Genomic DNA, 26851 nt, shown 5'->3' with positions numbered 1-26851 from the left:
TTCTAGTTCTGTTCTAGTTCTGTTCTAGTTCTGTTCTAGTTCTGTTCTAGTTCTGTTCTAGTTCAGTTCTAGTTCTGTTCTAGTTCTGTTCTAATTCTGTTCTAGTTTTGTTCTAGTACTCTTCTAGTTTTGTTCTAGTCTGTTTTAGTTATGTTCTAGTTCTATTCTAGCAGTTCTAATATTAGTACTAATAACATTAAGGTAATTTTCAATTCATTACCTGCAAGGACTAAGTTATAGGTATATATATTTTCATTACTAATATGCTTCACATACAACTTAATATTTTCCGTAAATACTTCCAGTTTCTAAATTATTTTAAAAACCAGATTAAATGATTTTAAAAATGCATATTTTTACTTACGTGCTTTAACATTATAGATATTTTTTTACCTGTACATACCGTGTAAAACAAAACTGTTTAAACGATGGTGAAATATTTATTATTTTTTTTAACGCCTTTAAAGTCCAAACTATTTTTTTCAATTCCAAAGTATGTTCAATAGATTCCGTTTTATGAATATAAAAGTTCTTAAAAAAAATATTTAATATTTGATCGTCATTAACACATTTGTGTCTCACATTGTATGTGTTCATTCATATATTCTAGTATTTTTTAAATTTTCATTTGACAAATTTTACTTTAGTTTTTTTTTTTTATTTGACCAAGTTGACACTAGTCATACTTTAGTAAATATTTATAAATACAAGAATAAAGGAGAACCTTATTCGTTGATACAAAATTTTATTGGCATTTTTGCATTATATAGAATGCAGAAAAAATAGCTAATTGAAGAGCACAGCTGTTCTGCTCAGACTTCAAATAATTTCTTAATCACAAATCAAAAGAGTAACTTAGCAAATATTACACTATACATTTAATAATTTAAAATACCAGCAGCAAGTGCCACCGTACTGAAAATGTGCTTAAGCTTGCTTTAATCTCTTTAAATGCAGTGGCATTAAAAATATTTTGTAAATGTGGTTCGAATACCTTGAAAAGGATTTTTACAACAAAATTGTTAAATGTAAAAAAATCATCAAAAATAAAACTCAACATAATAATGTTTAGCATAGTTAATTAAAGTATTTCCCTTCTATAACTAAACACATTACTTTCTGCAGAGAAATTTTTAAAATACAGCTTTATATGAATTAATAATTGTTAAAACACAAAAATATTAATAATTTATGTATGTGTTTGTAAAAAAACTTTAACCAAAATAAGAAATTTACAATAAAAACTAAATCGAAAATAAATAATTTCAACATTTATTTGCTTAATGTTGTAAAAAAGCAAATGTTTGTATGATTTTGTCCTTTTATTCCCTCTAAAAATTTTATATATATTTTTTTCGATTTTTCAAAAAAAAAAAAAAAAAAAAACAAGTTAGAGTGCTATATTCGGCTGTGCCGAATCTTAGATACCCTCCACCAGCTACTTTTATATTATTACTTTTCTAATTGATCAAATATTTGTAGAAATAAGTTTTCTCATGTCTTTAATGGAAAATATCCCAAAAGTTAAATTTATTAAAATTCCAAGATATATTGAACATTATAAATTTAGTAATTTACATGTATGTATGTATGTATGTATGTATGTATGTATGTATATGTGTGAAAGTTTTAAAGATTTTCAAAATACAAATACATATATAATTATGTTCTACACAAAATTTTGTTCAACACAAATTGATAATGCTCTTTAAATACGGTTAAAGCGCTTTTAGGGGCAGGACCTAATATATGAGAAATAGAAGTATACTAAACTAATATTTTTGCCAAATTATGTATCAATAGCTTAATTTGGTAATAAGTAATATGCGTTTGAGATTTTCGTAAAAGGACTTTGTATGGGAGCTATGTCCAATTATGTATATAAAGACAAAATTTCAGAATTTTGTGTCTATATCATTACTTGGTAATAAATATTGTGAATCTAAGTGATTTTCTGGACCTAGTATGAGAGCTTTGACCAAATATGGACCGATCGTAAAACAATTTTATAATGAATTTATGTATACAAGAGCAATATTTTTGATAAATGTATGAATATCAATATTTGGTTATGAGTTATGTGCGTTTTTTCTGATTTTCGGATGGGAATTTTGTATGTGTGTTTTTCTAAGAGGGACCTTGTGTGGGAGCTATGATCAATTATGGACCGATCAGAAAAACATTTCATAATATTATTTCTCTGTATATGAGCAACACTTGTGCCAAACTTTATATGGATATTTTAATTTAGTAATGAGTTATGTGCGTTTTAGTTATTTTCGGGAGAAGACTATGACCAGTCTTCTTCCATCGGTCTATGACCAGTTATAGACCGATGGAAAAAAGTTTCTTAGTAATATTTTTTGTATATGATCAATACTTGTACCAAATTTTTATATGAATATCTTAATTAAGTAATGAGTTGTACGTGTTTAAGTGTTTTTCGGAAGGGGAACTAATATGGGAGCTATGACGAATTATGGACCGATCAGAAAAAGATTTCGTGGTAGTTTTCATTTATGTGAGAACAATGCATGCAACAAATTTTATTTCTTAATGAAATATGTGCGTTTAGGTGATTTTCGGGAGGGGACCTTATATGGGAGCTATGACCAAATATGGACCGATCCAAAAAATCTTTCATTGTAATATTTCTGTATATAAAAGCAATACTAGTACCAAATTTTATATCGATATCTTAATTAAGTAATGAGTTATGCGCGTTTAACTGATTTTCGGGAGGGGACCTTGTATGACCAATTATGGTTTTATATCGATATCTTGATTTACTAATGAGTTATGCGTGTTTAACTGATTTTCGGGAGGGGACCTTGTATGGGAGCTATGACCAATTATGGACCGAATCAAAAAAGCAAATTTCCGGGAATTTGTACTTTTGTATGGGAGGTATATGAAATTGTGGGCCGATTCTAGCGATTTTACGCAAAGATTAAGATCTTGTATGGAAACGAATGTATGCCGATTTTTATGGAATTATCTTGCATAGTTTTTGAGAAAATTGCATCAGAATGTGTAAAAAATGCCTATTTTTTTCGAGGTTGTTTCAAATTTTGATTCATAACTTTTCCCGATGTGAACCGATTTTGCCCATTTTCAATACCAAACAACTTAGGAAAACTAAGAACATTTTGGGTGAATTTGGTTAACTTCTATTGCTTCGTTTTATCGTGAGCGTGTTTTACACAGACAGACGGACAGACGGACATAGCTAGATCGACTCAGAATTTGATAAGGACCCAGAATATATATACTTTGTTGGGTCTTAGATGAATATTTCTTGGTGTTACACACGGAATGACAAAGTTATATATACCCTCTATCACCACTTTGGTGGTGGAGGGTATAAAAAACAACTTTCACTAGAAATCATATGAAAGAAGAGCAGAAACAAAAAACTTAACAAAATGGAAATGTGTCACGTACCAATTTTCGTTTTAAAAACAATGTGACATACATTTTATTACAAAAATGTTTTGTAATCGTATAATTGTAAAAAAATAATATTAAGAAAAAATAAAATTTGCCGGTCATGTGGCTTCTATGTCAGTCAGTATGTGAACTTATATGTGATTTGTTTTACTATCGCAATGTTAGGCGATGTTGACAGAATGAGTACATAAGTCCGGGGTAATTTTTGCAACACTACAAGATGTATAATACAGTTATCTAGTTCAGATCTAGTTTAGTTCTAGTTCCGTTCTCGTTAAGTTCTAGTTCAGTTCTAGTTCAGTTCTAGTTCAGTTCTAGTTCAGTTCTAGTTCAGTTCTAGTTCAGTTCTAGTTCAGTTCTAGTTCAGTTCTAGTTCAGTTCTAGTTCAGTTCTAGTTCAGTTCTAGTTCAGTTCTAGTTCAGTTCTAGTTCAGTTCTAGTTCAGTTCTATTTCAGTTCTAGTTCAGTTCTAGTTCAGTTCTAGATCAGTTCTAGTTCAGTTCTGGTTCAGTTCTAGTTCAGTTTTAGTTCCCTTCATTTTTAGTTTTGTTCATTTCTATTCTTTAATATTGTTAAAAACCTTGATTATTAGATATTGTTTAATTTTTAGGGAAATAAAATTGCGTTTTATACCGGCAAACACGTAATTTTGCAGAATTTTTGTATTAAAGTGAATACTACTGAAAATAACGAAAGAAATCATAGAAAGCCGAACAATTGCACACATACTGACAATTCACAATGTATAAAAAAACGAAAAATTTAGCTTTGATTTTTATTTTGATTGTGATTTTTATTGTTTTAGCCATATATTGTAAAACAATGTTTTTATAGTCCTATATATATGTTTTTATGTAGATGTAAATGTGTACGTTTATGTGAATGTGTTTGTAAAGGTAGAGGTTAGCATTACATACATTTGCGTGTGTCTGTGGCTGTCTAAGTTGTATTTACAAAAGGAAATGTAACATTTTATGGTTTTCATTCTTTTTAAATTGTTTGAAAATTTTCTGCTGATTCTATCAGTATTCAAGCGTATTCATTTATTCATTCGTACATTCACACACATTTACAGTGGCTGAGTAAAAATAAAAACACGTAGATATTATGGTCCTTCAATAGGTCCTTTTCTATTGTTGTTACCTTCCATTTTTATTGTGTGGGTTAGTGCTTTCTTTTTCGTTCAACTTTTTTATATTTTGTATTTGTGGTTTGTGTATTTTGGTTGTATTTTCTACTTTTTATGTATTCGTATTGAGATTTTTATGCATGTTACTTTTTAAAAAGCAATTACAGTTAGTTAGGCAATATCGAATAAAATAAAAAAGGATCAGTTTAAAAATTTAGTTGAAGCATTGCTAAAAGTAGGAAGAATATACATACATATTATATGTTTTATTAAATAACAAACAAATATTTAATATGCTTTGTGGTTAGAGAATAATTTATTAAATACATATAATTATGTAGTCTTATAGTTAAAACAAGTTAGAGTGCTATATTCGGCTGTGCCGAATCTTAGATACCCTCCACCAGCTACTTTTATATTATTACTTTTCTAATTGATCAAATATTTGTAGAAATAAGTTTTCTCATGTCTTTAATGGAAAATATCCCAAAAGTTAAATTTATTAAAATTCCAAGATATATTGAACATTATAAATTTAGTAATTTACATGTATGTATGTATGTATGTATGTATGTATGTATGTATGTATGTATGTATGTATGTATGTATGTATGTATGTATGTATGTATGTATGTATGTATGTATGTATATGTGTGAAAGTTTTAAAGATTTTCAAAATACAAATACATGTATAATTATGTTCTACACAAAATTTTGTTCAACACAAATTGATAATGCTCTTTAAATACGGTTAAAGCGCTTTTAGGGGCAGGACCTAATATATGAGAAATAGAAGTAGAAAACATCAAAATAATAAGGCATGTCAGATAAAGAATTTAAAAAATAACAAGTAAGAGTGCTATATTCGGCTGTGCCAAATCTAATATACCTTTTACCATAGTGTATTTTAAACATATTAGTTTTATAAATTTTTTCCCGACTACATTATTATTACACCAAAAGCAAAACAAAATGAACAACAACAACGCTAAACGAAATAAAAAACAAAATACGCAAGGCATCAAAACCAACAGACATCTAACTAAACATACATAACGAAAAAACACAGAGAAAAACAATATAAACAACGCAATAAAACCAACCTACATCCAAATATACGATGAGAATTCACAAAACAAAAACACACAGCTGAATAAAACCATATACATACATCTACACACACGTGTACATCGTTTTCTAATATACAGTGTTGTTGTTGCTTATTTAACAAAGCATGATAAAAAAATATGACATCTTTTTATAAAATTTTCAGATGTTGTCTCGGATTTTTGCTCATATCTGCGTTATTTACTGACCGATTTTGCTGATTTTAAATAGCGATCTTCTCGAAAGCATGTCTAACAGAATTATTGAAGATTCGGATCTCGCCGATATCTGAGGTCCTCTAAAAACTGATTTCAACAGACAGACGGACATGGCTTAATCGACTCCGCTATCTATAAGGATCCAGAATATATATACTTTATATGGTCAAAAATTATATTATAGAAATTACAAACGGAATGACAAACTTATGTATATATACCTTTCTCACGAAAGTGAAGGGTATAATGAGATTTTGACACTACCTTCTATTTTTCTACTATGGTTAAAAGTAAATTCTTGATAGATATGAGGTGAATAAAATTTTACTAGCTCATTGGGCTACATAAATTTCTGACAAATGAAAGTAAAAAATTTACAAAACAAAAAATAAATAAATGAAAAACAAAAATTTTAAAATTTTACTTTAATTTCAAAATCCATTTCATATTGAAACAAGTAAGAAGTTATAGTCGGGCGAACCCGACCATATAATACCCTACACCTGTATATGAATAAAATGTCATTTAGTTTTCATAATAAAGCATATAAGTTGAATTGTACCTTGCCTCAAATATACTAAAGCAATTTACTGTTTAATAAAACTGTGGATATTTAAGTAAAATTTTGATGGGGGCTTTTTAGATGGGCCCTGTGAGGCCTTATAATTATAAAGTTCAAGACTAGTATATAACTTGGTTTTGCATCTTTTTGTCGAGATACGAGTATATTATACATAATGAACTTAAAAGCCCTATTTGGTTTGGTCGGGTTCAGTTCTATGGGGCCTAGGTGAAATAATGGACCGATGTTAACTATTTTCAATAGGCTTCGTCTACAGAACCATAAAAGATCATGTGCCAAATTTCATTGAATTATCTCCAAAATTGCGACCTGTAGTTTGATTACAAGCTCTATTCGAGGGTTCAGTTGTATGGGGGTTAGGTGAAATAATGTACCGATGTTAACCATTTTCAATAGACTTCGTCTACGGTATAATAGAGATCATGTGCCAAATTTCATTGAATTATCTGCAAAATTGCGACCTGTAGTTTGATTACAATGTTTACAAGCCCTATTCGGGGGTACAGTTGTATAGGAACTAGGTGAAATAACGGACTGATCTAAACCATTTTAGGGTTCGCCAATTGCGAGAATGGAAACATGCATAGGTTGTTTGTAATCAGTGTTGCCAACATTGGTCAAGCAAAACGCGCGCAAAAAAATTAAAAAGGGGTAAAAAAGCGTAATTTTCTAACTGAAAATGGGTTAAAAGGCACTAACGTTTTTTCAGTCAAATATTGTTTATTTTAATAAAAATTGCACATTATTTCGCTCATTTCCTACAAGACTCCAAAATTCGTTTTTTAGAACATTGGGCTGCAAAACAAAACATGCGTCATACTAAAGTCTTTCACCGGTGTGAGTTAGATTTTTAGTAACGTAAGAACTAAAACTAATGTTTGATGAATATTAGATAAATAAGATGAGAATTTTAAAAATAGTAAAATGTCATTAAACATTCAAACTGACAGGCACACTACCAACTGGCCAACCGATGTACCCACACCCAAATTGTAAAATTTTACAAAACTTATGAAATATATTTTTTTTGCAAAATATATATATATATATATAATATATATATATAATATATATATATATATATATATATATATATATATATATATATATATATATATATATATATATATTATATATATATTATTTTTAAGTTTTTTGAGTTCTGGAAAAATTGTTAATTTCACTGATAGTGAATAACATAACTTATTTTAAAGTATTTTGAATATTTTGTTTTTTTTTTTTTTTGTTATTGAAGAATATTTGCTTTTGTACATTTTGTACATAGATTTTGTTTTGTTGGTCAGTTATAGACCAATCGTCATAAAATTCGGCATAAAGAATTATAATAAAAATCTTTTTATTGCGAGTACAACGATGAAGTAATCATGGAGGCTTTATATATGAGGGATAGATTCAATTGTTTAAAAAAAATTATATAAAAACTTATTTTTTGTCAATTTTCATCGCTGTACTCATATTTTTAAGGGGACCTTAATAGGGGGTAGGTTACGTTACCGATAAATCCGAATTAAATTCGGTAGGAAGATTACATTTGTATAAAAGTAGTTTATTTTGAATTTCTCCGCTAAACACGTATTTTTAAGTCAGTAATGAGCGTTAAAATCAATTTTTGAAGGTGACCATATGTGGGGGTAGGGTCAATTATGGACCGATTGCCGTAAAATTTGCTAGAGAGATTTTGGCTTATATAAAACATATTTATGTCGAATATTTTTAAGTCGGTAATGAGTATTAATGTCATTTGGTAGAGAAATTTTGATGCATATAAAAATTTGTGGAAAAATTTAACTCGTTTGCTCTTTACGTTCTAACCCTATCGTGCTTTCAACAGACAGACGGACGGACAGATGAACAGACGGATGGACATGGTTAGATCGCCTTAGAATTTAATAAGGACCCAAAATATATACGACCAATGTGTTACAAACGGAGTGACAAAATCAATATACCCCACTCATCTTGGGTATATGTTGGGTATAAAAAGCACTAAATGCACTGTCATAAAATTAGAAAGCACCACTTTAGTGCCTTTTTGAAGAAAGGCACCATGAGCAAAATTTTCCGCGTTTGGCACACCAAAAAGCACCGCAAATAGTGCTACAAGCACTAAGTTGGCAACACTGTTTGTAATTAGTTTTGTAAATAAAAACAGAAACAATTTTTCACAATTAATAGCTAATATTTACAATTGCATAAACATAATTGGAAAACAAGTAATAAATTATAGTCGATCGAGACCGACCATATAATACCCTACACCAAAGTATAAAAAGTAGTCCGACTCTCATATACAGGAAATTACTCTCTCTTGTGAGAAATTTAAACTTGTCAAAACTTTTTTGGCCACTTTTAAGGATTGTACTTGAAATTACGGTTGTGCACAAAAATTCTGTAATTTTTTAAAAATTTTTATCTCACTTTTCATACAAAATTTTGTTTAATTTTCCTAAACTGGAAAAAAGTATTTTTTTCTAATTATTGACATTTCATTTTTGTATTTGAATTTAAATTTTCAAACAGAGTTTAAATTTTTGGTATTGAAAATTCGAACAAATTTAAAATTTTAACTTTTTTATAAAACTCTGTGTGTTTGGAATACACCAATACATATACATTTTTGTTACTAACACATATTTAGAGTTATGTACTTTTTTCACTAATACATGCTTAGAGTTAGGTACTGCTGTCAAAGAGTCGGACTACTTGTTATACTTTACCCTACACCATGAGTATATTTTAAAAATTGTTATATTTCATATAGAAACTTTGAATTTTACCTTAATTTCAAAGTATTTAAGCAACTTATTGATAAAAAAACTAATTTTCTAAATGCGGCTTTATATAGGAGTATAGGGAAAAGGATATATTTTTAAATAACAGTCATTGCGATACAAATGGTTACAAGTAAATTTTTAACGTTTTATACCCCATTTATACATGCACGAAATCTACTAGATTTCATTTGAAATATCTTTATAAATCTAGATCGTTTACACTTACTCTTCTTGACATTTTGGAAGATTTCATTTTATCTAATATTTCTTGAAAAAGTATGTGATATGAAAAACTAGAAACTTCTTGTGTAGCGTCGTATGTTTTAGTATTATTTATGGAAAAATAGAGTTGCATCGCTAAAAACTATTAGATTTTCAGTAGATTTTAATGAAATCTTGGTCTAGGGTCAAATAAGAGCCGATCATTACGAAAATCTGCATTGTCATTTTTACTTATATAAAACTTATTTGTGCCAATTTTAGAGAGATGTTAGTATATTTGACGTAATTATGTCATAAAAAGCCCAAATCGGGAGGTTACGGTTGTATGGGGCTAGGTGAAATAATATACCGATTTCAACCATTTTAATAGGCTTTGTTCCTGTTTGGTCCAAATTTAATCAAATTATCTTGGAAATGGCGGCATGTACCTTGCGCACAAGGTTTACATGGACAGCAGCCGGACGGAAAAATTGATTCTGAATCGATCGGTATATTTTAAGGAGGGTATAGGACCAATATTTTTGTGTGTTACAAACATCAGATTTAGCTGTTTTTTCTGTGAGGAGACGCCAGGTAATAATTATTTTATTGCTTACTTTGAAATAATCCCAGGAGAATAAGGGGTTTGCTGCAGAATTTTAGATAGCTAAATGAAAATTGGCCGATAACTTCTCCTTAGCAAAGTAGTTTTCGAGATATAGTGCATATGCTGAAATTATTTAAAATTTCTTAGAAAATTCAGTTTATTTCCTAATTTTTTTAATTTTAATTTTATTTTTAAATATTTTTTTATTTGACACCAACACATTCAAATATGTATTTTTGAATTGGTAGCACTTTTATCAAAGTTTAAATTAACTTGTAATTTATGTTTATGTATATAAAATTGCCTTTGAGCGTTAGCATACATTTAAATTACGTACTTACCTTCTTCCAGTTGCATGGTATGTAAAACAACCAATACAATATAGCAACACCAATAATTATACCACAAAGTTTGTACATATTAATAATCAAATCACCATCTCCCATTATATGCTCCATCTTCTCAAATATATAAACTTGATAAAATTTGTTTAAAACTAACGAATTATTTATTTTCAAAAAATCCATCCTAATAATAAAGAAAAATATAAATTAAAAATTATTTATAAGAATTACACGTATTTCAAATATAATATGTAAAATAAAAATAATTAAGAAAGCCTAACTATGTGATAACCTACATCGTATACATAAAACTACGTTCACAACTATCAAATAATTGACAGAAATGACGTGACCCCTAAGAATCTACATTTTGATTTCCTTTAAATATATATATTTATTTGCACAAACATAGTATACTTTGACGACATCAGTTCAGAACGTATTTTATATTTGTTTCGACGATATTTGCAATTACAAAAATCATGCAGAATCAGAAATAAATTTACAGAAATTAGTGGTTACGTGCTTTTCATCAAATATTTGTTAATTCTGAACGTACATTAAAAGTATATACGTACATACTTATGTATGAGCCAAACAACTTTTCTGAAGTGGATCTTATGTGTTTGTTAAATTTTACTTCAAAAAATGTTTAAGGCATTAATATAAATTAATGACATCAAGATAAAATTATGTACAAATAGATATTTTTTATAGTCGTACTTAAAACATAACGATTGGTTAATGGTACTTTTTAACTATAATCGAAACACAATTAAATGTGTATACAGTGCCGTAATTGGAAAAATCCCATAGAAAGCTGACATATAAAATTCACTTCCGAAAATCCTGTACAAATTACAGTCCTATGAAACTCAATAAATTAAGTTCCATGTGTTTTGTACACCATTCGTAATTGGTTGTGACATATCGGTCACGTGCGAAATTATTTTAATGTTTCTTTTAGGTTTGCACATAGACGGCGTGTACGACTACTCTTTATATTTCAATGATAGAAATATTTTGTTTTTCACTTAACTAGATCAGACAACATTTCCTTTTAAAGTTGACAGATTTACTTTCAACATTTTCATATTGGTTGTCTCAATTTATATGTTTTTAAACTATTTGTTTCATAAAAAATATCTTATTTACATATCTATGTATACATACGTATTTTTGTTGTTTCAGGTATAGAAATGTGTATTAAGGTAGTTAAAATTCACTTTTTAGTTGCTGGTTACATCATTTATAAAGTGATCTGAAAGTTTATGTGATAAAAGCGAAATTTAGATGAATTACCTGAGCATGTAAGGTAACGCACGACAAATTTTGATGAACTAAAACTTATTATAAAGTATAATTTATTTAAAAATGGATAACAAAATCATAAATGTGTATATGATTCCGATATTAAATTTTAATTTTGAATTTTTTAACAATGATTTTAAAACTGAAAAATGGAGTTTTGAAATTATTGTTTTTTGATCATGATATCTTTAAGGACAAAAACTTATATTCGAGTAAATATAGATATATTTGTTCAATTCACCATCAAGTTTTATATTGTACCTAATAAATTGTAGTAACAGTGATTGTGAACAGATCGTTGCAGCAAGTCATAAGTTTATGTTCTCAATGAAAAAAAGAAACAATCAAAACAAATACACATAACAATGTCAAAAAAAATCAAAAAATATTAAATTAATTAAAAATGCGAAATAAACCAAATTAATTTCTTTAAATTTTCAATTCTTTTATTTTCTTTATTCCACATTTTAAACTAATAAATAAACTGTTTTTAATAAAATTTTAGTTTTTTTGTTTTTGTAAACAGCTGTTTGTTTTTGATTTCAGTGTTACCACTTTATCGTTTTTATACCCTACACCACTATAGTGGGGAGGGTATTATAAATTTGTGCTGATGATTGTAACATACAAAAATATTGGTCCAATTCCCACCTTTAAGTATACCGATCGATTCAGAATCATTTTTTGAGTCGATTAAGACTTGTCCGTCTGTCCGGCTGGCTGTCCATGTAAACCTTGTGCGCAAGGTACAGGCCGCAATTTTCAAGATAATTTGATGAAATTTGGACCAAGCATGTTTTTTGGCACAGGGACGAAGCCTATTGAAAATGGTTGAAATCGGTCCATTATTTCACCTAGCCCCCATACAACCGTACCTCCCGATTTGAACTTTTTATGCCATAATTACGTCAAATATTCTGCTATCTCTTTAAAAATTGGCACAAATAAGTTTTATATAAGTATAAATGACGCTGCAGATTTTCGTAAGGATCGGCCTATATTTGACCCTAGCCCCCATACAAACCCCCTTCAAAAAATGACTTAAACGTCTAAAATTGACTTGTAACCATTTGTATCGCAATGAAACTCAACAAAACTAACTGTTATTTAGAAATATATCCTTTTCTCAAATTAACCGAGGATCGGCCCATATTTGACCTATATAAAGCCTCATTTAGAAATTTTAGTTTTTTATCAATAAATTGCTTAAATATTTTGGAATTATTGGTAATATTCAACATAAAACTTTCTTTATAAAAAATAAAAATTTTATAAAAAGTAAAAATTTTAAAAATATACTCATGGTGTAGGGTATTATATGGTCGGCCATGCCCGACTATACTTTCCTACTTGTTTATGCTAAAATCGTTTGAATTTTTGTTTATATGTTGAAATAAACAGTTGGCAACACTAAAATTTCTTACAACATTCGAAAAACATATGAAAAATTGTCGTATGAGTTGTATAGAGCTTTTGCATAGAAAATACCAAGAACATTGTTATGACTATTGTAGCAGCTGCTGACATACAACGCATACAACGCTACAACATCGATTGTGAATTGAACAATTTTGTGTAATAAAATACATTTATTAGAATATTTTCAAAAATAAGTTAATTTTTTCCCCACATATCCTAATAAAGTGAACTGAGACATGTTAATGGCCTGGGGAATTTTTAATAACATTCACATTTTTCAACCAATTTTTCTGTTTTACATCTTTTTGAAATACTAAATCTATGTACATTATGATTCTTTTACAATAAAATGTAAAATATTTACCTAATAGCAACATTTATGACATAATATACGAAGTGTGCTCCTAACTCGATCAGGTCACGTTTTTGGAGACAAAATCTGTTGTAACTTTGTTTGACTTACAGTAACAAGAATTATGCATGTAATATAACAAGTTAACATCTTTTAATTGATCTCAAATTTTGGTAATCTCAACGTCTAGAAAGGGGAATCACTTTGTGGGGTTAAGTCGAACAAGATTTCGACATTTTTTTAACCGATTCATGTGAATGAATGTCAGACTTTTTATTTGGGGGCTTTGCATCACATAAATTAATTAAATACAAAATTCCGTGTATCTCGGAAACTGTTTTATTATTCAAATTTTTTCATAGATAATATAAATTGGCGAACTTGCTTAAGTACTTTGCTTGGCATCTCTAATATGTAAGATATTGTAAATATATAAATTTGTATTTGAATTACAATAGGATTACGTTAACTGTTGCCGCAACGGCTCTGAAGTTTGAAGATGCATTTACAAGGGAAAAATATGCAATTTTTTTCAGTTTTCATAAAAGTTTTGTCATTAAACAATTTGTTTTGCACTTTATTGTCAAAGAATATTAATGTACACAGAATTAGCGTTACAAAAAGATAAAAAACACAAAAATTGGTTGAAAAATGTAAAAGTTATAAAAATTCCTCAGGCCATTATCGTGTCTCATAGCACTTGAATTCGAAATGTGATAAAAAATAAACATATTTTTGAAAATATTCTAATAAAACAATTGTATTACTTATTTTTATTACGGGCAGATTTTGTAAAAAGTAATTAATGGCAAATGTTTCCCAAGAAATTGGACTAATTTAGATTTATTATATTTTTCTCAATACTTCTTACCATTTTGTTTTATTCTTAATTAAAGACCCCATAATAATTGAAACTAAACAAGTAAGAGTGCTATATTCGGCTGTGCCGAATCTTATATACCCTTCACCATAGTGTATTTTAAACATCTTTTATAAATTTAAAATTTTTTCCCGACTACATTATTACATCAAAAGCTAAACAAAAAGAACAACAACAACGCTAAACGAAATATAAAACACAAAATACACAAGGCATCTAAACAAAAAGACATCTAAACATACATAACGAAAAACACAGAAAAAAAAACAAAATAACAATGCAATGACGCCAACAGCATCCAAACCAAGGGTGCCCAAGCCCTATGCGCTTGGTACTCTTTTGTTTTTGTAAATGCGCTTAGCTATAGACAGTGCGTTTTCTATACACTTATATGCGCTTAACACTAGCAATACGTTGTTGTTGTTCTTGACAGTATACAAGCAAGAGTAAAACAACAACACTTTCGTATTCGTTGCTGGTAAACATTGACGAGACGTAGATTTTGTTTTTGTTTATCGTAAAAAAATTGTTTTAAAAAGCACTTGGAAAAAATTTGTGTTAGTTTTAAATTTTAAACTTACATTATTCGCATAAAAATTATTGTACAATAACTCACAATCTACTCTCATATAATTGAAAACGTTTTAAATACTTTTTTCTATTCATTAAACAATATATTTGCAAAATAAAAAGGAAAATTATTTTATTTTAACAAAAAATTCAAATCATATTTTTTTGCTGTGTATTTTTTTATGTTTGGATTCCAAACATACAAAAAAATACACAGCTGAATAAAACCAAATACATCTGCACACACACGTGTACATCTTTTTCTATATACAGTGTTGTTGTTGACATTTTTTGATGAAATTTTCAGAGGTTGTCACGGATTTTTGCTCATATCTCCGTTATTTACCGACCGATTTTGCTGATTTTAAATAGCGATCTTCTCGAAAGCATGTCTAATAGAATTATTGAAGATTCGGATCTCGCCGATATGTGGGGTCCCCTAAAAACTGATTTCAACAGACAGACGGACAGGCAGACGGACATAGCTTAATCGACTCCGCTATCTATAAGGATCCAGAATATATATACTTTATAGGGTCGGAAAATTATATTATAGAAATTACAAACGGAATGACAAACTTATATATACCCTTCTCACGAAGATAAAATGCAACAACAAATGCACCAAAATTTGTATTTTAATATTTTTTTCTTGGTTTTCCCATTTTACACAATCTCTATTTTTAATTGGAAAACATAAATTTACTTTTACATGTTTTTTCCAATTTTATTTATGAACAAAAATCTAAATTCTCTTCAAAAGAGGTAGGCAAAAAACTTAGTTGATTCACTGTTTGTATGTACATATCTATAATCTATTTTTTCATAACCTTTAAATTCATTTTTGCACCAAATGCTCTTTCCACAGATGGAACTGATAAAGCCACACCTAGCAAATGTCCCATTTTAGGATCATATAAATTCTTCGTTTTCCAATATTCCAAAATATTTGTGTCGAAGGGAACTCTTTCTAATTTTTGTTTCGTTGTCTTATCCGCCTTGTAATTAGTAATTTTATTTTTGTCCATGTCCATAAAAAGGTGAAGATTTTCTTAGAATTAATTTTATGTGACCGTCATAAAATCTACGGCCACATAACCACACATAATTATTTGCTAGTAATTTTTTTTATTGCCATCATAAAACCTTTTTCTTGCAAACACACATTTGCTGATTTTCCGCTCGAATTTAACTCGAATTCAACTCGTTTTCCACTCGCTCGCAAGCGAGTTGAAAAAAACAAAAACGTGTGAATATCGCTTACGAAGAGAATACAAAAAACTCGAATTAAAATTGAGCTCGCGTGTTAAAAAATAAAACTCGCGATTTTAATTTTAAAACGAGCGATATTAATAAAAAAGCGATCGCGAGCGATATTTTTACCTACTCTGGTTTATAATACGTTTTATGATTAAATATTTTTTGTAAACAATATATTAACTAATATTATCATTCAGTAGTATATGATGGGATTTCATAACGTATAAAATAACGTACCAAAAATACTTTTTTATTTAGTACTTTTTGAACAACTGTGTTTATTTTGCAAAATTAGCCTTTTTATTATATTGTTGTGTATTTTAAATGGAACCTTTTGTAAATTTATTAGTCCACATATTTCTAAATAAAAATCAAGAGTTTCATGCAATTTGGACGTCACTAACCCATAAACTTTAAATGTCAAAGGTCAAATTTTGTAATATTTGCAATTTTTGATGGAAACTAGTCGAAATTGTTTCTATTTTTAGGTAGATTATCATAAAACTTAAGAAATTTATTAATTAACAACCGATATTTACAACAATAGTGAAAAAAATAAATTAACCCTTAAACGTCCTTGGGGTCAAAATGATCCCGATGTTTTAAAAATATGCCAATTTGGACATATTTCAATAAAACCCGTTTGCAATCCCACTAAATCAGCAAATTGATAAAAAACAATTGGGTATTATATTTATATAATATATATAAATAAAAATAATGAAATCTAAAAAATATATTTCAATATTATTTGCACTAAATATTTTAAAATAAATATAAAACTGAAAATTATATCACAAATATAAATTTTGATATCTTAGTTTTTAATACCAAATTTACATCGATTACAAAAAGTATTACTAAAAAATACTTTGGTTCAAATTGACACCATGTTCAAAAAGGTTTAATGTCTAAATTTTTATACCCTACACCACTATAGTGGGGAGGGTATTATACGTTTGTGCTGATGTTTGTAACATATAAAAATATTGGTCCAATATCCACCTTAAAGTATACCGATCGATTCAGAATCATTTTTTAAGTCGATTAAGACATGTCCGTCCGTCCGTCTGTCCGGCTGGCTGGCTGGCTGTCCATGTAAACCTTGTGCGCAAGGTACAGGCCGCAATTTTCAAGATAATTTGATGAAATTTGGACCAAGCATGTTTTTTGGCACAAGGACGAAGCCTATTGAAAATGGTTGAAATCGGTCCATTATTTCACCTAGCCCCCATACAACCGTACCTCCCGATTTGAACTTTTTATGCTATAATTACGTCAAATATTCTGCTATCTCTCTAAAAATTGGCACAAATAAGTTTTATATAAGTATAAATGATACCCCTTCAAAAAATGACTTAAACGTCTAAAATTGACTTGTAACCATTTGTATCGCAATGAAACTCAACTAAACTAACTGTTATTTAGAAATATATCCTTTTCCCAAATTTACCAAGGATCGGCCCATATTTGACCTATATAATGCCTTATTTAGAAATTTTAGTTTTTTATCAATAAATGGCTTAAATATTTTGGAATTATGGTAATATTCAACATAAAAGTTTCTTTACAAAAAATAAAAATTTTATAAAAAGTAAAAATTTTAAAAATATACTCATGGTGTAGGGTATTATATGGTCGGCCATGCCCGACTATACTTTCCTACTTGTTAAAAATTTAGAAACGTTTAAATTGTAACAGTCTGTATTTATCATATTAAAAACGAAATTTATATAAACGTTAGCTTTGATATTTGCTGTTATTTAAAACCATGAATAACTTACATTGAAAAGTAATTAATTAAAATGCTAATAAATCTCCTTTCACTACTTCTTCATTAGCATTTTAAGTCATTATTTTAACACTGTGATGTCATTGTTGGCAAATACTTCACTCGCTTACAAAGATGGAGTTAAAGAAGAACATTACGCTTACAAAGAAGTTTTTATATGTATATGTCGTTTTGGTATTAATAAAATAGATACAGTAAGGATGGTTTTCTGATACAAACAATTAAACTAAATATTCAAACGAAAAGACAATGCCTTAATTAAAGTACATCTATATCAGATGAAAAGAAAGTCATTACTTCAATACATCAAAGTAATTCAGACGGTAAGTAGTAGTCATTGAAAACTAACACACATATTCATAAATGTTTAATAATGTTATTGATGGTTTATTGTAGGAATTTTTTATGAAAATAAACTTACAATAAGCGATTAATATCGTTATGAATATAGGGGTAAGTGGTTATGGAAGTACAACCCATTAGAAAGGTTTTGTGGAAATAAACGCTTTAAATAATAATCACTATCAACATACTTTTCAATGTCTACTACATATTTTTTCTAATTACATAGAAGTAGTCTAATAATATATTATTTATAATGTTTAAGTAAAGACCTGGCTGGACGGATAAGGTTATTTAAAGACTCACCACAGCCTTTTGGCTTTCAATACGCCAATGGTCCATACACAATCACTTTGCTCAAGTACTGCAGCGATCCACTCTATTTCGAACATGGCTACTGCTGCAGAAATATCATAATAAATACATTTCAGCCAAAAAAGGTTGTCAACCATTAGTTTAGAGCTAATAAACGGGGCATACTCAACATAAGGTAAAAACACCGCACTTAACCTCATGCATTCCTTAACCTCTTAAAACCGTAAAACCGTTGTTTAGGCACCTAGGTATTGGTGGATCGAAGTACGGATTCATACATATTAAATTGGCAACATTTATTTATTAACTATGGTATACCCAGCAATATCAACCATCTCACTTCCATCAACTATAGCATTGCATCGCAATTACTAAACATAATCAGTTTCATCAACTAATACCCAATAAACATACCCCAACATACTTATCAAACAGGACAAAGTAAAGCAACTGGATGTGGGTTTAGTTTAAGTTTAGATGTGAAAAGGTCATCAAGGTAACATGCTTCCGGGACTCAAAAGAGGCTGTAGTCTCTAGTGATAAGGTTTGTTTGCATTGAAAATGAGCATTATCGGTATGAGTTTATTGTACATTAATCATAAAATTTGTAAAATTTTGTATGCCATCTTAAAGTCCATTCTATTATTTTTAAAAAAATGCCTCAACATATGATATGTCTTCATTCTTCTTTGCTATATCTCCTTAATGGTGTTTATAAAAAGAACTACTATTACTTTTGTTTAAGCATGAGGACACGATATTTCAAATTCAAGATGCGATGGACAAATTCCAAGGCCAGATTTGGATTCAGCAATACTCCGTTCTTGAGAAAAATACATTTTTGTCTCTAGGTTAAAAATTTGTCGGCCTGTGTAATTACCTTATAAGATTCTTAACGCTCAATTAGGCCTTAAAGTGATTCTGGGCATCTTGTATAGTTCCTACTTAAGTAATCGAAATCGTTATTATTATATCCTACACCACTTTAGTGGGGAGGGTATATTTGGTTCGTGCTGATGTTTGTAATGCACAATAATATTGGTCCTATGCCCATCTTAAAGTATACAAATCGGCAGAATCATTTTCTGAGTCGATTTGGCTACGTCTGTCCATCTGTCTGTGCATGTAAACCTTGTATTTAAATTACAGGTCGCAATTTTAAATATAATTTTGTACATGATCTTCTAGGAACAAATATATTAGTGTTTAAAATCGATCTATTATTTCACATAGCCCCCATACAACTGAACCCCCGAATAGGGCTTGTAAACCTTGTAATAAAACTACGGTCGCAATTTTGGAGATAATTCAATGAAATATGGCACATGATATTTTAAGGACGAAGCTTGATTTTTAACTTCATTATTGTTTTTAATATACTCGTATCACGATAAAAGCCTGCAAAACCAAGTTCTATACTAGACTTGATGACCCTCATGAACTTTATAATTATAGGGCCTCATTTGACCCTAGCCCCTCTATAAAGCCCCCTTCAAAATTTGACTTAAATGTTTACAATTTTATTCAACAATAAATGGCTCAAGTATATCTGAGTCAAGGTACAATTCAACTTAAATGCTTTATTGTGAAAACTAAATGATATTTATTCTTTTAACAGAGTATTATATGCTCGGCCTCGCCCGACTATAATTTCTTACTTTTTACCGAATTTCTTTCTGAAATGTTTGGCCTGTTTTTAGGACTTTAAGCAAAAATATAACAGAATTTATTAAAGCTGTGACTGCGTTTAAAAAATCCATGATAATTACATTGATTATTTTAATCCTACCAATTGTTAGACTTATCATCAAGGTCATGATGTATTTTTCCTGATAATTACTCAATTTTACAAAAGCTCAGTAGTAACATTAAACCACAACTGGATTTTGTTAAGTGTATCACCTTTTTTCTCCCTCCTACCAGTAACAACAGCACTTATGACTAATGTCTAATTTATTTTTTGGTGCAAAAACTATGCACCCGCCGCATGTTATGTACGCAGCCTAGATACATAGATACGGCCTGTTCGCCTGTTTGTTCAAACAATATTTATGTTTGTTTAGCATGCATTTAACAAAAAAAAAATGAAAATTGTCAATTGTTACAGCCACAAATACCAACTTAATGTTCAGGCATAATAAAAGTGTGCTTTGAAATTTTGAATTTGAATTTAAATTCTAGCAACATAATCAGCTGCAGTAATGACCGCGACAGGGACAATGTCAGCGTTAGCAATTTAAAATTACATCTATATATTTATAGAGATAGAGTGAGAGAATGAGACGAAATATGCAGGAGTATCACAGCAAACATAAATTGAGATATATAGAAACAATTTGATTCGATCTTAAATTAAAATTGGCATGAAGTTTTCGAAATTTTTACCAATAATAAGTTGCTATTATAGAAATTCCATTGAGAGATCGAAAACTTTCAAAGAAGACATGCGTGTGTGTGCTGGGATATGTATATATAACATATGACTAATACACACGTATATTCGTTGCAATGTTGATTTTTCGGAAGTAGATGGTGGTCATTTATTCTGTTTAGTTAGTTTTTTTTTAGCAACAATAGTTTAGTATAAAACACTGTTGGTCAGACAGACATATTGTAATTATTCAACCATCTATGTCAATCGCCCACTTGGGTTCTGGCAGATTTTTTCCGTGTATAAAAGAGAAAAGGATGCTTTTTAATTTATGACAATTGAAATGACATACTATTACATATGTATATAAATAGACATAACGAAAATTTCTGTTTTAACGAATGTAGTTTTAAAAGGATTTTTGTGAACATAATTTTGAATTTAAATCTTTTAAAATCAACCTCGTATTTTACCTTTAGTAAAAACTTTATAGATTTTGCGAAAAAAATAAAAATTTTACACTTACATGCACATCCTTTTAAAAAATGTGTATAAATCTCTACCATAGCATCAGTATGAGTGTGAGATTTTGTATATGTTTCAACAATGACGGATGTTGTCTGTTGACCACTAATGCTACTGACATTTGTTACATTTTTCATGTCTAACTGTTTACATTTAAGCGCGTGTTTGTGTTGCTGCATATAAATTTTCTATTTTTAATTTTTGTTATTATTATTTTTTTTTTGCTTTCTATTGCCATCAAACATTAGCATAGGATTTAGTTTATATATCCATTTTAAAGCCCCATTATGATTCATTATTTGATTTCCTTTTATAATTTAATATATATATTGACACACACACACATACTATACTATAACATATAAATATATAATAATATAAGGATTTTGTTTTTGGTGTTTTTATTTTAAACAATTTTATTTGCTTGCGTGCTTTGCATTTATTGCTGCGGTGTTAAAATGTAATTTATTTCAAACGATGCAATTTTAATTGTAATTGAAATTATATAATATTATCATTTTTGTTTTTAATTAATTTAAATATACATATGTACTTCACATTTTTGTAAAGTAATTATTTTGCAACTCAATGGTTTGCTAGTCAAATTGCATAACGAAATCTGTTTAATGGTGACAATGAATTTTAAAGTTATTTAATAAATGATTTTAAAAAGGTACAAAAACAAAAATCTTTAATGATTTTTGAAATACATCAATAAATACACATCCAAACTAATGACTAAACTGACTTATCTCCAGTTAATTAATCTATAGTCAAGACTGAGATTGATCTATAAACAAGAGTATAGATTGATCTATAGTCAAGACTATAGATTGATCTATACTCAAGACTATAGATTGATCAGTAGTCAAGACTATATATAGATTGATCTATAGTCAAACTATAGATTGATCTATAGTCAAGACTATAGATTGATCTATAGTCGAGACTATAGATTGATCTATAGTCAAGACTATAGATTGATCTATAGTCAAGACTATAGATTGATCTATAGTCAAGACTATAGATCAATCTATAGTTTGACTATAGATCAATCTATATATAGTCTTGACTACTGATCAATCTATAGTCTTGAGTATAGATCAATCTATAGTCTTGACTATAGATCAATCTATACTCTTGTTTATAGATCAATCTCAGTCTTGACTATAGATTAATTAACTGGAGATAAGTCAAGACTATAGATTGATCTATAGTCAACATTATAGATTGATCTATACTCAAGATTATAGATTGATCTAAAGTCAAGACTATAGATTGATATATAGTTCAGACTATAGATTGATCTCTAGTCAAGACTAAAGATTGAACTCTAGTCAAGCCTATAGATTTATCTCTAGTCAAGACTATAGAATGATCTATAGTCAAGATTATAGATTGATCTATAGTCAAGATTGATCTATAGTCAAGACTATAGATTGATCTATAGTCAAGATTGATCTATAGTCAAGACTATAGATTGATCTATAGTCAAGACTATAGATTGATATATAGTCAAGACTATAGATTGATCTATAGTCAAGGCTATAGATTGATCTATAGTCAAGACTATAGATTGATCTATAGTCAAGACTATAGATTGATCTATAGTCAAGACTATAGATTGATCTATAGTCAAGACTATAGATTGATCTATAGTCAAGACTATAGATTGATCTATAGTCAAGACTATAGATTGATCTATAGTCAAGACTATAGATTGATCTCTAGTCAAGACTATAGATTGATCTATAGTCAAGATTGATTTATTGATTTATCTTTATTCAAGACTATAGATTGATCTGTAACCAAGGCAATAGATTGATATATATTCAAGACTATAGATTAATCTCTTGTCCAAGCTTGATCTATAGTCAAGACTATAGATTGACCTATTTCCTACATATTCTCTGTCTGATATATAAACTGATCTATAGTCAATATTTTAGGCTGATATAGTAAGACTATAGATCGATTTATAGTAAGAATATAGAGAGTAAATAACACAAGTCTTCCATGACTTCAAAATGTAAAATTCAAAAATGGTTCTTTTACTCACGAAAAGCTTTCATTCGTAATAACTTTAAGACATCTGAATTTGTTAAATTATAAGAACAGAGTAGATATTTTTTGGTGTTCTAAATAACATATTTCAGTGAATAAATACGACTTTTTCTTGATTTTTCATGAAACAAATATTTATTTAGTAAATTTTTGTTTTATTTTTTGATTAAATTTTTCCGTTTTTTTATTTTCTTCATCTTGAATTATTATTCTTTTAATTTTGTGTTTGATGTTTTACATAAAATTTTTGTTGTTTTTTTAATTAAAGTTAAATTTATTTTTGTTTTTAATAATTATTACGCTTTTTATGCTTAATTTAAGTTTAACTTATTGATTTATTTTTAAGTTGTTCTTGTCAAATGTTATGTTTTTAGTTTTAAATTTTATTTAGTTTTTTTTGTTAAAATTAAATATTTACATAATTATTGTTAAATTACTTTATTTTGTTAATTTTTTTTTAATATTAAATATTATTTTTAATAATAAAAAAAGAGATTTTTTAATTTGTTTTCGTTTATTTTTATTATTTATTATATTTGTTAGTTTTATAGTTATGGATGTTTTTAATGTAAGAAGTTTTATTTCTAAGTTTAAGTTTTTGTGGTTTTATGGCTTTATTTTTCTTGTTATAATTTCATTGTTTATTTACTATTTATGTTTTTTTAATATATATAACAAATATACACTTACTTCACTAAATACAGGTAATTTTTTCTTGAATATTTTTTGTGATTTTAAAATTAGTTTTAGTTTAATTTTTTACAATTTTTAAATTTATATTAAATCCATAATAGTTTTTCCACTACTAATGATGAATGGTTTTACAGTTTTCTATGAGAAAAAATTTATATAATTTTGTTTTAATAAAATGGCATTTTTTGATATTTTACTTAAATCTTAAAGACATAAAAGACCAATTGGCAATTTTTCTTATAGAAATTAGTTTCTAGTTTTTTTTTTTTGTTTTTAAAAGTCTTAATTTGTATCTGTACATTTTATGGGGATTTTTGAAAAGTTTTTAAGTGTTTATGTATAAGGGATATTTAAAAACTTAAAGCAGTCTTAATCAAGACTTTTATAATATATGTAGCAGTTTAAAATCAGGCTTATAGTCAAGACTATTGTCAGGTTTATAGTCAAGACTATAGATGTTTCCATAGTCAAGACTAATGTCAGTGTTATAGCCATGACTATAGACTAGTTAAAAGCCATGAATATTGACTGGTCTATATATAGTCAAGACTATATTCTCGACTAAAGAGTGTTCTATAATAAAGACACTACTTACATGTAATCAGGTCTGTAGTTAGAACAGATCTTTTTTCAGAATTACAGACTTATTTATTACCATGACTTTTAGTCAATATAACCCAATTTCACAATGTCTAGTTATTTCTACAAATACAGCCTCAATTACACAATTGTTCAATTCACAATCGATGTTGTAGCGTTGTATGCGTTGTATGTCAGCAGCTGCTACAATAGTCATAACAATGTTGTTGGTATTTCCTATGTAAAAGTTCTATGCAACTCTTACGACAATTTTTCATATGTTTTTCGAATGTCGTAAGAAAATTAAGTGTTGTCAATTGTTTATTTCAGCATAAAAATTCAATCGATTTTGGCATAAAAAACGATAAAGTGGTAACACAGAAATTACAAACAAACAGCTGTTTACCAAAACAAAAATAAAATTTTATTAAAAACTATTTATTTATTAGTTAAAAATGTGGTATAATGAAAATAATAGAATTTTAAATGAAAAAAATAATTTGGTTTATTTTGCTCGTTTAATTAGTTTAATATTATTTGTTTTTTTTTACTTCTGACATTGTTTGTTTTTTTTTATTGTGAACATAAACTTATGACTTGCTACAAAAATCTATTCACAATCACTGTTACTACACTTTAGTAGATACAATATACAACTTGATTTTGAATTGAACAAATGTCTAGTTATATTTATACCCTTCACCACTATAGTATTTGTAACGCACACAAATATTCGCCCTGCAGCCAAATTAAAATCAGTCTGTTTGTACGTCTGTTCATCTGTATATCCAATCACAGAACTGGTCACTTTGTTGCTTAAAATCAGCCCTCATACAACTGGACCCTTCGACATGTAGTTTTTAGCTCAGAGTTATCAGTAATACAATCGAAACTAAACAAAAAGTTGCACAACTAACAGTTTTATATAATCATTAATGACCCTGGCAAATTTGGTAATAATCGGTTCATATAATCATGTAAAATCAGTCCTCATTAAACCAAATCCTTTAATAAGTGGTTTTAAGCTTTGTGTTATGTGTAATACACTCGAAACTAAACAAAAATTTGCGCAAATATGTTTTATGCAGCCATTAATCACAATGCCAAATTTTATAATAATTGGGCTTAAACTGATTCTAGGACTCATAAGATAATCATGTAAATGTCCAAAAATTACTAAAAAAAAGTCTATTGCCTGGAAGAAATTGAGAATATCAATTATTTAAACGTATGTTATTTAAACGGTCCATATATTTCCCAGACCATTTTGTAACGTGGCTTTGTCTTCGGGTGAGGTAACTTAGTTGCTTCCAGGGTCGACTTACGGATCCACAAACATTAAATAATAACACGATATATTTACTCTTTCTGGGGGTTAACTTAAATAATCTCTTTAGTTTTTCATCAATCAATTGTTTAAATATAACGGAGGCAAAGTACAAATAAATATAAATACATTGTTATAATTGATGAATTTTATTTTATTCGATACCATTTCTGTTTTCCATTTTTTTTTAAATTTTCACTTTTAATAAAAAAAATTTCAATAATATTTATTTTATCGTTTATTTTCTTTTTTAATAGAAATTTTTGACAAATTGTTTCTATTATAGGAAATTTTTGATAAATTATCTTTTTTATAGAAAATTTTAAATAATAGAAAACACTTTTCTTTAGATAAATTTTCTCTTCTCTTAAGGAATTTTTTTTTTAATTTTTCTCTTTTAGAGAATTTTTTGAAAATTTTCTCTTTTTTTATAGAAGAATTTTCAATAGTTTTAATTCTAATAAAAACTGTCGATAACATTTCTCCTTTTTATAAGTTTTCTCTTTTAAAAGAAAAGGTTCCTTAACATTTCTCTTTGAATAGAAAATTATCGTTATCATTTCTATTTTATTAGAATATTTTAGGTAAAAGATACCTTTTAATTCAAAATTAATGAAA

This window comes from Lucilia cuprina, chromosome 2, assembly GCF_022045245.1.
Source record: "Lucilia cuprina isolate Lc7/37 chromosome 2, ASM2204524v1, whole genome shotgun sequence".
In the NCBI taxonomy this organism is placed as follows: Eukaryota; Metazoa; Arthropoda; class Insecta; order Diptera; family Calliphoridae; genus Lucilia; species Lucilia cuprina.
Note: the sequence above shows the minus strand (reverse complement) of the source record.